Below are 14,807 nucleotides of genomic sequence, written 5' to 3'. Positions count from 1 at the left end.
TTTGGAATACCACAGGACCGACGATCATATCTACTAAATAAAACTTCGATTCACCTTAACCGGTCTACGACGACTCTATTTAATATAACATATATTGTTTAAACAACTAACAACATATTTATAATTTATCATCATTACATAGTATAAAAGAAAGAAGCTTACTGCTGTATGTCACTATGTATGCTTAGATCTTTAGAATTACGCAACGGATTTTGATGCGGTTTTTTTAATAGATAAAGTGATTCGAGAGGAAGGTTTTTGTGTATAATACATGGACAATATATAGTTATTCATTACATAAATAATCAATAAGATATTAAAACGAATTCAACAAAATAAACAACAAAAATATATGTATGAAAGCACTACACCGATTTTAATGAAACTTACACTGTTTCATAAGCTGAAGTGTACCTTAACTAAGATTAATTATCAACTCAATACGACTTTTAGTTTTCGAGAAATTTGTGGATAAACATACAAACAAAACAACAAAATTAAGCACACATGCTTGGAAGCTTAAATGGATCATTAGATTCAAATATAATTAAATTCCAACAATGTTACATACATACATAAGAGCAACATAGTCTGGTGGTCAGAACGCGTGCAACCGATGATAGCGGGTTCAAGTCCAGGCAAGTATCACTGAATATTCAACTGCTTAATTTGTGTTTATAATTCATCTCATCGTGATCTTCGGTGAAGCAAAACATTGTGAGGTAACGTGCATGTGTCTATATTCATAGAATGCCTGACACATGTGTACTCCGCCAGCCCGCATTGGAACAGCGTGGTAGAATATGTTCCAAACCTTCTCCTCAAAGGGAGAGTTGGCCTTAGTTGTTGTTGTTTACATACATACATGTCGAACTGATAACCTCCTTTTTTTAGAAGTCGGTTTAAGAGGAAAGATAAACGATTCTGTTGTTAAGACAGATTCCTTCGAAGCCGGAATCGAATCCGCTACGAAAACAAAGAGTCTGTACGTCTGTGTAATACGACAAATCGTTTTGTATAAGGGTGCCTTGAATAGATCAGGGTCAACCCACGCTACGGTTCAAATTTAACCGGAGTTCATTTCAACTAGATATACAAACAGTAACTTGTCTGTTGGTGTTACATTAAACTTTATTTTTATATGTTCAAATATGTACTACGCGCCGGCTTCTTACATGTGCTATGCTGATACTAAATATACTATAGATTATTTTTATTTACTATATTGTCCATGTATTATATACAAAAATCTGCCTCTCGAATAACTCTGTCTATTAAAAAAACTGCATCAAAATCCTTTGCGTAGTTTTAAAGATCTAAGCCTACATAAGGACAGACAGCGGTAAGCGACTTTGTTTTATACTATGTAATGGTAATGATATTGTTGTTTTATATAAATAAAGTATTAGTAAGTCATCTAGGTAGGTACCACCCACTCAAATTTCTTACCGCTTAACAGTAATACTCAGTATTGTTGTGTTTCAATTTCAATTTTGTAATTAATGGTGAATATTTCAACGAGCGATGGTGATCACTTACCATCGTACATTCTACATATTACATAATTCTATATACTTTATATAAGCTTCTTTTGAAATTGTCCTACCTACTTTTATCATAGTTTTCGTTATATATAAGATAATTTTAATAGATTTCCACAATTATGTTCAGTAATAAACGAGTATATAATTAGTTTGTAATTACAGAATGAAAAAACTGTATGGCAATTCGCAGTTATGACATCAACAAAAGCCTTCAAAAGCACAGAAGGCACAGTCAAGCATCTGAATTATTTTTGTTCGCATCGAATTTGTACGAGAGAGTCAGACCTAGAAATCATCATTTCGCGAGAAATTTTAAGGCATCGCTGTATCAACGGCTGTTGTGTTTAATATAATGTTTATACAAAAGAATATAAAAAAGAGCAACTATGCGAGTTTCGTGCGTTTCTTCTCGCGCGAAGCTGCTTTCCGAAACGTTGGTAGTATTTAATTACTGACGATTCAAAAACGCTTCATTGTGAAATTTACTTGAATAAAATTGATTTGATTTGATGATAGAGTAAGGTGAGCTTCGCAGTTCCCCAGTCTCTAAAGCACTTGACTATTAAAAGTTTGAGATTGTTAATAAATAAATAAAAGTCCGAGCAGACATAGTCGCATGAAAACAACAGTTACAAAATAAATCCCAACGTAACTTGACCTCGCCTCTATAAAAGCCATTTTGTCTTCATGCTGTCCTGATTGGTCGAAATAAGTTTTGTTAGGCTTGACCTCCATTGGATATAGCTCCGTATAGCTCGCGTTAAATATAAAAAATAAATAAATATTGAACAACATCACATACATTACTCTGATCCAAATGTAAATAGCTAAAGCACTTGTGTTGTGGAAAATCAGAAGTAACGACGGCACCACAAACACCCAGACCGAAGACTACATAGAAAACTTCTGAACTTTTCTAAATCGATTCGGCTGGAAATCGAACCCAAGACCTCGGAATGGCGTACCCATGAAAACCGGTGTACATACTACTAGAGCATTATTTATTTATATTGCCTTACTGTATATATATATATTACAGCATGTTAAACATAAACATGGATATTTCGTATTCTGTGACGTATCATTATTTATATTATGTTATACTTGTAGTCGGTTGTCATGTGTTAGGGAAAAAAGTAGCCTATATCTCTTGGAATCCAGATTTGCTTCATACCAAATTTCATCAAACTCGTTTCAGCGGTTTGATCGTGAAAGATCGACAGACCGAGTTACTTTCAAATTTATAATATTAATATATATTGTTTTATCATTAATCAAAAAAATCTAAATCAAACTATTCAAGCGGGCTTTTACAAACACTTATGAATCGTCAATTAACAATTAAGTGAAGCTACCACGGGTTTGGAAAGTAGATTCTAGTGAGAAGAATTTCAACTCAGTATTTACTCTTTTTCAACATTTAAAAAATACAAAGTCATATTAGTTAATACAATTATTTAAATTAATATATCCTGCGTGGAATTCAAATGGTGTTAATTCCACGCTTTGTAATAATATCTTCGGTTTTGCGTTGGAACCTTTACCTTATCCGTGACACGAGTTCTGAAGAGACATATAACTTACAACGCTGGAGGAAATTGTTAAAAATAAATTTATAACTAGATGTTGTCTCGAAATACACGTGTAGCGAATTACCTATTGCTAAAACACGACAATGCGCTCCGCGTAAATCAATCTCTTTATTATTTTTTCATCTTCTCGACTGGAGATCTGAAATGGACGTTAACATATCCGGGGATGATGGGGGGAACAGTATATTTGTCAAATGTTTAAAAAGAGTAACTTATATACGAGTTTACGTCACTACATGGTATAAAACGAAGTAGCTTTCTGTGTCCCTATATGCCTATGATATTGATGCGGTGTTTTTTAATAGATAGAGTGATTCGAGAGGAAGGTTTTTTGTGTATAATACATGGACAATATAGTAAAGAAATACTGATAATATTAGAAGTTTGTAATGTGATGTCGTAAATAAACATATTCTGTAGTATATTTAGTATCAGTATTGCACACGTGCGAAGGCGGGGAGGGAAACTAGTATATGTATAAAGTAACATGCAATTGCTATCCCACTGCTGGGCAATATCGACATCCCTTTTGAGTAGATGGTTATGCTTGGCAGATTATCATCTACCACAGTGCACAGCATGCAGATTACCTCACGAAATTAATTATAAATACTAATTAAGCTCATCAATTTTTGTCTCGATTTGAACTTAGAATCATGTTTTAACATGACTGTATTTTTCAATGTTGAAAAAGAGTAACTGCTGAGTTTGTTGCCGGTTTTGATCGATAGAATCTACTCTCCGAACCGGTGGTAGCTTCACTTATTATAGTTGTTAAATGACGATTCAAAAGTGCCTGTAAAAGCCTACTTGAATATATTTTGATTTTCATTTTGTCATTCAGACAAAGAGGTTGCTTTCAATAACGGTGGTAGTATTCAAATATCAACGATTCAAAAACACTTCATTGTGAAGTTTTCTTGAATAAAATTGTGTAATATTTTTTTTTTATAAAATGGTTATTAGTTGCCGTTGCCCATCGCTGTAAGAAATATCAACCATTTTTCAACGCCCTACGTCCTTTGTGCATATTACACTGGCTCACTCATCACCTACTATACGATACTGAGTACGATACAATATCAATTATAATATAAACTCGTGCTCGTCGGTAAAGGAAAACATCTTGAAGAAACCTGCATGTGTCTAATTCCACAGAAATTCTGCCACATGTGTATTCCACAAACCCGCATTGGAACATCGTGGTTGAATATATTCCAAAACCTCCTCAAAGGGAGAGGAGGCCTTGGCCACATCATCAGCCCGTTTTTGTCCACTGCTGGACATAGGCCTCTCCAATTGCACGCCACTGTGGTCCTTCTCCGGCTACTCGCATCCAGCCTGGCCTTAGGCAAGCAGTGGGAAATTGACAGGCTGGCTGCCTACCAAGAGAACATATCACGTGATATCTTTGCAAATTTTCGCACACACATATTCTGATATCTCTAAGATAGCAATTCAATCGTTATCGACAAACAGTCGACGACAAAAACTCGTCCGTTTGCTAACGACGAGGAATCTCTTTGTATAGACTCGGTATTTATTCCGCGAAGCGACGTGCCCCACAATTATACGTTTTGCGGTGACAGAATTCATCGGACCCGATTGTTTTTAATTGTTGCCGTTTTTAGGGTTCCACGGCGGTACGCATAGCTTGGACGCTCGTTTCTTAAACGATTCTCGACGTATGGGATTTTTATATTACTATATATATTGGAAGACAAGAGCTGATGGCCCTGTGGTTAGAACGCGTGCATCTTAATCGATGATTTCAGGTTCAAACACAGTCAAACACCACTAACATATGTGCTTAATTTGTCTTTATAATTCATCTCCATGTGTCTAATTTCAAAGGAATTCTGCCACATGTGTATTCCACAAACCGACATTGGAACAGCGTGGTGGTATATGATTCGAACCTTCTCCTTAAAATGGAGAGGAGGCCTTAACCCAGCTGTGGGAAATTTACAGGCTGTTGTTGTTGTAGATTACTATATACAAAACACAAGTATAAAACAAAGTCGCTTTTTCTGTCCCTATATCCCTATGCTATGTATGCTTAAAATATTAAAACTAAGCAACGGATTTTGATGAAGTTTTTTTTAATATATACAGTGATTCGAGGTTTAGTGTACACCAACCCGCATTGGAGCAACTGAACTCCTCTAAAAGGAGGTTTTAGCCCAGCAGTGGGAAATTTAAAGGCTGCACATATATTTGTTCCATCGCCATGCAGTACTAACATTGGGAGCATACATATATGCGTATCTACTTGGGTATTAATTCTTCTAACAAATTGGTATCGTAATTAGAACGAATATTAATAAATGCCGTATCTATAATACAAGGGACATTAGTGGTTCAGTATATCTTGTATTGCAACTACAAATTTTTGTAAGAAACAGTTGAAGTCCGATCGAAATAGAATCGTGAACCTATCGTAAGTTATTAGAATTGATTCCCTGGTACGAAACAATAGTATTGCGGCTATAGAGTTACGAACTAAATAGAGGTGACGTGAAATTAAACAGCACATTGACACCAATAGTAACATCAATATTACGTACACCGGTTTTCATGGGTACCCCAATCCGAGGTCCCGGGTTCGATTTCCAGCCGAGTCGATGTAGAAAAAGTTCATTAGTGTTCAATATTGTCTTGAGTGTGTTTGTGGTACCGTCGTTACTTCCGATTTTCCATAACACAAGTGCTTTAGCTACTTACATTGGTATCACAGTAATATATGCAATGTTGTCAAATTAAAAAAAAGCGAACTATAAAAATATAAACAGCTCATTGACTTCAAAACTATTGCTGTTATAGAGTTACGAATTAAATAGAGTTGACGTGAATAAAAACAGCACATCTATTCAACTACCCTATATTCCCGCGCTCGCTAATTTAATATTAATACTATGTCAGAAAAAAATCACTTACCAAGAAAAACTGTACTAAGTTACATTCAATCGGATATGCGATGCGTGACTTAAAAAATTAAGTGATAGTTCAGTGGTTAGAATGAGTGAATATTAAAGGAAGAAGGTTCGAATCCGGCTAATTAATTAACTATTGTGCGCATAATTTTAACTTTAACTTTGTCGATTCACCAATTCAAATAATTTGTAAAAAAAATACATTGGTAAATAAAGCATATTATTCAATACAAGATTATATAAATGATAAAGCGTTGAGCTAATACTTGATTTCCATGCAGGGAAGGGGGGTTATATTATATACATATAACATTGTATTTAACTAACATGAATTTGTTATTTTAAATGTTGCAATAGTGTAACTATTGAGTTTCATGCTGATTCTAAAGAATCTACATTAGAAGCCGGTGATAGCTTCACGTAATATAATTATTAAATGACGATACAAAAGTGCTTGTAAAAGCCTACTTGAATAAAGTATTTTGTGACTTTGTTTTTTTATGTAAATCTGTATATCATCGCAAAATTATCGATTCACTTAATAATCTAGCCTTATTATAGTTATACCTGAATTACATTTAGCCGATACATTCCCCGTTCATAATTCATTGAATAGATGGTAAGTGGTCACCACCGACCATAGACAATGGCGCTGTAAGAAATATTAACCATTCCTTACATCGTCAATGCGCCACCAACCTTGGAAACTAAGATATCCCTTGTGCCTGTAGTTACACTGGCTCACTCACATAAACCGGAACACGACAATACTGCGTACTGTTGTTTAGCGGTAGAATATCTGATGAGTATGTGGTACCTACCCAGACGGGTTTGCACAAAGTCAAGTAAAAGCTCATGTTAGTCTAGTTGTCATAGATTCTGTTTTGAGAAACTTGAAAAATATCATCATGTATAAGTTTGACATAACAAGCTGACATAACATTGATTAATATGCTCGTCAACAATCGTTTCCCACGCTGGAATAAGTGATTCCATGAGATAATTAGCTTTCAACAGCAGCACTGAATATCAACATGTACTATTGTGTTTGTTTTATAGAAAAATAAAGGTTTTCCAGGACATCAGGCGACTATCAATAATACATATCTACTGACCGAATCATGACTAATATAGCCGAGATGGCCCAGTGGTTAGAACGCGTGCATCTCAACCGATGATTGCGGGTTCAAACCCAGGCAAGCACCGCTTATTCATGTGCTTAATTTGTCTTTATAATTCATCTCGTGCTCAGCGGTGAAGGAAAACATCGTGAGAAAACCTGCATGTGACAAATTTCATACAAATTCTGCCACATGTGTATTGCTCTAACCCGCATTGGAACAGCGTGGTGGAATATGTTACAAAACTTCTCCTCAAAGGGAGAGGAGGCCTTTAGCCCAGCAGTGGGAATTTACAGGGTGTTGTTGTTGTATATAAATCTGTTTGTCTGCAAAGCAAGCTTGTACCCAAAGAAAGGATATAGTCAAGTCTTTTATATCTAAGACTTACAATCACACCCTCTACAATGTAGGGGGGGAACTATTCACCATATTGAATATACATAATACATGCAAACCCACCCGCACTAACTGTTCGGAGAACAAAATGGACGCATTTTAACAAAATATCAAAACACGTTCGACGGGTAACCGCTAAATTTGTCTCGTAAGAAATAATTTGTCGACATTAATCGGCCATTTTTATTTAACGGTCCTTTACGTTTCGATGTATCGCAATAAAAATAACACACCACACAAAGATATGTCACATTGTTCATAAAATTTCGTTATCATTATCGTTTTATGATGGCGTTCGGGTCGGTTGGATTTTTAGCGTATTTTATGTATTTTATGTTCGTTTGTATTTGCATGTGTCAGGATCGCAAAACAATTTGGCAAATTTGCCGTTTTTTAAATCAAAATATGCAGGCTGACTCCATAGACCTCGATACTTTTAGAGATATTAACCATCCCTTATATTGATGATCCCGATGGTCCGTGATCGAGTAGAGTGTACACCGGTTTCCATGGGTACGCCACTCCGATGTCCAGGGTTCAATTCCCGGCATTTCCCGATATGTTGTCTTGGGTCTGGGTGTTTGTGATACCGTCGTTAATTCTGATGTTTATGTTGTATGTGATGTTTATGTTTGTGTTGTATGTGATGTTGTCCAATATGTATTTATTTATTTAAGATGTCATATCAATTTGTGTAGTTCTAAAAGAATAAATTTAACCAAACATTAATTAGACTTTACGGTAGGGTCCATACCATTCTAAGACCCCTAGGGTCATAGACGCCACGACAGCGATGATTATGCTGAGATCGATTTAATTATTAAATCAGTCCATTGACTTAAGTTATAACTGCAAATGTATATGCACAGTGTACACATGACAGTTATACCAAAATAACACTTTTCCATTTTCGTCTGTCTGTCTATTTGTTACAGCTAATATCTGGAACGACTGCACCGATTTGGACGAGAGTTTCACCAGCAGATATGTAATAAGGAGTAACTTACATTAGCTACTAGTATATAATATCATAACAGCCTACACAAAAGTGTATTTAGATAAGAAAAAATATATTTTTGTAACATGACTCTAATTTACTTGGTGGTAGGGCTTTGTGCAAGCCCTTCTAGGTAGGTACCACCCACTCATCAGTTATTCTACTGCCAAATAACAGTACTCAGTATTGTTGTGTTACGGTTTGAAGGGTGAGTGAGCCAGTGTAACTACAGACACAAGGACATAACATCTTAGTTCCCAAAGTTGGTGGCACATTGACGATGTAAGGAATAGTTAATATTTCTTACAGCGTCGTTGTCTATGGGTGATGGTGACCACTTACCATCAGGTGGCCCATATGCTCGTCCGCCAATCTATACCATAAAAAATATCGAAATAACTTTTCGTTCATGAAATATTTAAGGATCGAATTTGATTCCTTACCCCAAGATCTTCAACGATTCAAATCTGGCCCTCTGTTCAAATGTAAAGAATTCACTTGCACACATACATAACGTTATAATAATTTATACATAAGGTATTTTTCAACGATAAAAAATACATACAGAAAAGCTATAAAAAACATATTGTAACATATATTTACATCGAGGGTCAATTTTGTGGTTCTGCAAGTGTCCGATCTGATCGTAAAATGTTCAAAATCGACGTTGATATCATATCGAGAACCTTTTTTGAATATTATTGTAATCACACGTCACATTTCACAATACACGAACGAGTTATACGTCGAGTTTGTTTAAAGTAACAGCCTGTAAATTTCCCACTGCTGGGATAAGGCCTCCTCTTCCATTAAGGAGAGGGTTTGGAACATACACTAACATACATCCACCACGCTGTTCCAATGCGGGTTGGTGGAATGCACATGTGGCAGAATTTCGATGAAATTAGACACATGCAGGTTTCCTTACGATGTTTTCCTTCACCTGAATGAAATGAATAATAATATGTGTGTATGTGTGGGTAAAACTAATTAGTGAATTTATTCTGTGTTACTGATACTAAATCTATTGTAATTGTATGTAAACTAAGAAATTCCGCGTTTTACGGGACAATACTTTCCCAAAGTGTGGAGGCAAATGATTTTATGTCAAATTTTGAGTTATAATTTGAAAGATTTTATATGAATATTCATGTAAGCACATGTCGGCACATGAATATTCAGTGGTGCTTGCCTGGGTTTCAACCCGCAATCATCGTTTAAGATGCACGCGTTCTAACCACTGGGTCGATCATCACAGAAACGATTTTACACGAACGACGTGAAATTTGGTATGAACAGACTTGAACTCCAAGGCAGGACATAGGATGCTTTTTTTGTCTAGCAACCGCATATAAAAAGCAAGCGAAGTCGCAGATGATAACTAGTACTAAATATATTATAAATATTCGAAACTTTCTTTTCATTAAACAATACAAACCGCTATGACCATATAATAAATCTGTTATATCTTAGAATATATTTAAATTACATACTGTAAAGTGTAACTGACCGTACTGATCTTACCACCGGCGAGAAGAACGGGCAAGAAATTCAGTAGTTACTTTATTAACATAAGAATTAATAACATTAAATGCTTAAATATATAATAATATGAACTAAAAATAAAGTAATGTTCAATATAAATACTTTACATATATAAAGTATATATTTATGTAGTTTAAAGAAGTTCAATGCCTCCAAACCATTCTTAAATCGAATGGTTTTTGTGTCATTCATTCTCGAAACTAGAATGACGTTTTTTTTAACTTACCGTGTCAAAGGGCGACGGAAAATCATTCTAAAATCGGTCAAGGTTGATCTGTTATATAATTAGTTTCCTTTCAATCGTTTTCAGAATTTAATGAAATTAAATAAAATAAATAAAAAATTATGAAGGCACTTAATTATTTATCGTCAATTAAAAGCTACTGGTTTGAAAAAGCAAATGTCCTGAAAAGAAGTGCCGAATAAACCAGCGGCTTATTTATCTGTTTTTGCCGAAGTGAAGTTGCGTTAGTAATAAGCCATTTTATACCTGAATAATAATTATTATTAAATAAAAAAAATACTCCATCATATATAAGACTTAGGCTCGGGGAAAATTGGCAAAGTGTTACCATATCGAAAAAATAGTTGTGTACATAATTTCCCTAATTGTCTTCTAAAATAAATTAATCTATAAACTACAAATCTTAATATATTTGAATTTAAAATGCATCCAAGGGACCCTAAAATCATCTCCAGCCTCGTGACCCCGGTATCCTGACCGGCCTGGTCAGCCGTCACGACATCGTCATTGTTGTTTGACTTTTTGTCTTTCCGTCTGTTCCCACGCAGCGACAGATTAAAAATGTTACCAGACTACATAAATTAAGAAAAATATTTATATATTATCTGTTATATTATTGTCCATTATAGCTAGTTGCCACCTGCGACTCTGCTTTCTAACTGAAACTCAAACTCAAATTCCTTTATTGAATATGGAAGCATTATTACTTATTGATAGTCAGATTAAACATTACCGGTTCGGAAAAGAAAATACCCTGACCTGAGAAGAACCGGCGAAAGAAACTCAGCGGGTATATTTTTGTCAAATTTATTATTAACATAATTTATTAAATATGAATAGAAATAGCTCATCAGGTGTTATGCATAAAAGTAGCTTGTTTTTTCCAATACTAAGAGTTCGAAATCGAAAATGAACTAGAATTGTTATATTACAGAAGTATAACAAAAGCTACTACCACAAAGAAACTTAGTAGTTACTCATTTCCAATATTTAAAATTAAAATTTTCTACGGCAACGGACAGATAGAATTAGTTTCAAAATCAAAATATACATTATTCAAGTAGGCTTTTATAAGCACTTTTCAATCGTCATTTTACAATTAAGTGAAGCTACCACCGGTTCGGAAAGTAGATTCTACCGAGAAGAACCGGCAAGAAACTCAGTAGTTACTCTTTTTTAACATTTAAAAAATACAACGTCATGTTAATTAAATACAATTATTTAAATTAATGTATCCTACTTGGAAGTCAACAGGTATTAGGTAGGTTTTGTATTATAATATTAGTATATATATTATTGGAAATCACTATTGTGTATTCTAAGCTAAAAAAATCAATTTGTACTCGGAATCTAAATTTATAATAAAATATCTAAGACGTTGATATATTATTGAAATTAATTTTATCACTAAAACATGACGCTGTGAGCTTTTGTCCTCATTTTTTTTTAGAATTCTTTCGAGGCAAATGTCATGACATATAAGTCTCATAAAAATTACAGTATATAAACAAAGTGATTATAACAAGCTTAAAATATGAACCCACGATCCCCAAAGTAGAAGCCGTTGGACCAAATCCCAATCAATCAAAAATTTACAATAAACTTTGACCTTTTTTTGATTTTACTTATTCGTATTAACATTTAAATTAACAATAAATACATTTAATGCATTTAAAATACAATAAAATTTCTTATATTCACTCCCATAAATTAAGATAAAAAAGGTAATAAAAAATCCGTGGAATGTTTTTTTTATGCAACCTAGCAACATTTGTATTTAATCTGTGGTGAATAATGTCGCGAAGAGTAACTTTTTTTTTATGATACGACTTAGTTCCAAGTTTAATTTATTAGTCTAACATTGACATGTTTATGGTTTAAATAAATATCAAATATATCCTAAAAATGTAATCCATACGAAATTATAATTATATATTTAAACTTGTATAACTCGTTTTAGGTGACAACACGTAATATATTTAATACTAGTTTCCGAACGCTGCTTCGCTCGTTAGAGAAAGAGACAGAGAATGTTAGGGATAAAAAGGGATATGCTGTTTCAGTTTATAATCTATCTATCTAACAAATCTCATTCAAATCCGTTCAGCCGTTCTGGTGTGATAGACTTTTTTTATGGTATAGGTTGGCGGACGAACATATGGGCCACCAGATGGTAAGTGGTCACCATCACCCATCGACAATGACGAGAAAAGTTAAGAAATATTAACTATCCTTTACATCGTCAATGTGCCACCAACCTTGGGAAGTAAGATGTTATGTCCCTTGTGCCTGTAGTTACACTGGCTCACTCACCCTTCGAACCGGAACACAACAATACTGAGTACTGTTACTTGGCGGAAGAATAACTGATGAGTGTGTGGTACCTACCTAGACGGGCTAGCACAAAGCCCTACCACCAAGTAAAAGTGGGCATGTTATATTTCATTAATAAATCAGATGCAGTATTATACACAATCTATATATCTATAAAGAAAGACAAATTTTTGAAAGCCTAATTGAGAATATCAATAAACTAATATACAAAAAACTTGTAACAAAAGATGTAGCGCGTTTCGGAGACTTTAATATATGATAATATTATATTTTTATGAGTCCAGTTTTATTATTTCACTGGCTTTAAACTTGGACTACGACATTACAACCGTGAACTTATATTTGAATGACATTTAAAAGTCTTTCTGACGTATATTTTTAAACATACAATTTCTTTTACTTAATTGCTAAATAAAATCCTTTCGTATCGATTTCTTTGTAAATAAAAAAAAAATAAGCTGAAAGAAACATTCAAACATTATGTTCAAATTAAGTACTTTATTTTAAAACGCCTTAAAAAGCTTAAAGTCGTTTTATTCCTTTCAAACGAAACCTTTTAACAAATTTATTATGTGTTCCGTTTGACGTCTGAAGTCCATTATGAGAGTACATTGTACTTGTTCCGCCGCTAGCCGCCAGAGGTCTCCGTTTTCCCTCCAAAAATGACTGCTCAGTGGCGCCCTCAACTTTCTTAGCGATGTTTCGTTCCACAAGCCGCCATATTTTTTCGTCATTTGTTGCGTTGTTCTTCGAACCGCGTGCTAAAGCTGCTTATCGAAATTTGTCTATAAATTATTTTGAACTTTTGAGAAGTGAAGTAAAAAGTTCTGTTTTCGTTTTTCCTATTTCGTGGTCGTGATTATCATGGAAACTAACGACCAAGAAAACGTGACTGCAAATTCGCGAAAGCGTCGTCTTAGCTCGATTTCGGATTCTCGCGCCGGTATCGTTAACGATAAAATGTCGGAAGGTGCTCTGGGCACCACGCGTTTGACTGTTCGTTCTAGACGTTCATCGAGCCCTAGTGACAGTGATAGTGACGAAAGTGTTGTGAGTAAGGAGTCACAGCCTACACCGAAGCGCGTGCGCCGCTCACGCCGCACGCGCCGCTCGCGCTGCTCGCGCGGCTCCCGCAGCTGCGTTTCGGGCTCTACGGTGAAAGACGACGAATTGCATCAAAGGTTTGAGGCCCTCTCTCAACATCTGGTGAGTTACATCCAAAATATTATGCAACCGGGTGCTGCGCAAACACCTAGGGCAGTAATACCCTCACAACCTGCATTAGAGGAAAGATCGACACCTTTTCTCGTTAAACCTATTCCTGACAGTCGCGGCGGTGACCTACCCGCAAATATTAATAAGTTAGTGGTAGGTGATATAGCGAAGTTGGATCTTACTATCAAAGAACCCACAATTGCAAGAGCCAATAACGAACGCGTTGCTAAAATGATGTCAGTACAACGTTTGGATTCTGAAGACTGGAACTCTGTGCGCTATACCGAAACTCAAAAGAAGTACGTCGCGTTCCCGGGCTTCATGGAACTAAAAGTGAACGAGGAATTGCGAAAGTTTGATGATCCTAAGGCTCCATTGCGATGGTTTCAAATGGAGCGGAGTTTTGCAGCGTTGTCCAATGCTGTTATGGCTCAAAATGAGTCCGTAAATGAAGCTTTACAATCTCTCATTGATTGGTCGGCGGTAAACCAATCTCAGCTCTCTCCGTCATCCATTTATGAGAAACTGAAAGAACTTTTCGGAACCGATTCGCCCTATAAAAGCGTAACACACGATATTTTTCAAATAATTTGCGGAAAACGTGCAGAGGTGTTGGAACTTCGTCGTCGTGCTATTGTCAAGGCTATTAAAGGTACGTACGTTCGAGAAGACATAGAGAAAATACCTCCCTCGGCCGAATATATGTTCAACCCTCAGGCTTTATCTGCGTATGTGCAAAAAATAGGGGGGGTGGACAAGCTACACAAACAATATGCCGCATCAACAACTTCTTCGGTTTCTCGGCCTGTGTCCTCTAGCCCGTCAACGTCTAAAGACAATTTGAATTTTCGTATCCGCCCTGCAAAGCCGGGAACCAATACAACCT

The 14,807-nt window shown here is 35.4% G+C and overlaps 1 protein-coding gene across 1 annotated transcript in view; it reads right to left on the bottom strand.

Moving 5' to 3' along the window:
• The window catches only part of LOC124541902 (extracellular serine/threonine protein kinase four-jointed), a 48,815-nt gene that overhangs the window by 23,682 nt on the left and 10,326 nt on the right, over positions 1-14,807 (bottom strand). The window lies entirely within an intron of this gene.

This window comes from Vanessa cardui, chromosome 29 (assembly GCF_905220365.1).
Source record: "Vanessa cardui chromosome 29, ilVanCard2.1, whole genome shotgun sequence".
NCBI classification, from domain to species: domain Eukaryota; kingdom Metazoa; phylum Arthropoda; class Insecta; order Lepidoptera; family Nymphalidae; genus Vanessa; species Vanessa cardui.
The sequence above is the reverse complement of the archived record's forward strand: the minus strand, read 5'-3'. Positions and strand labels throughout refer to the sequence as shown.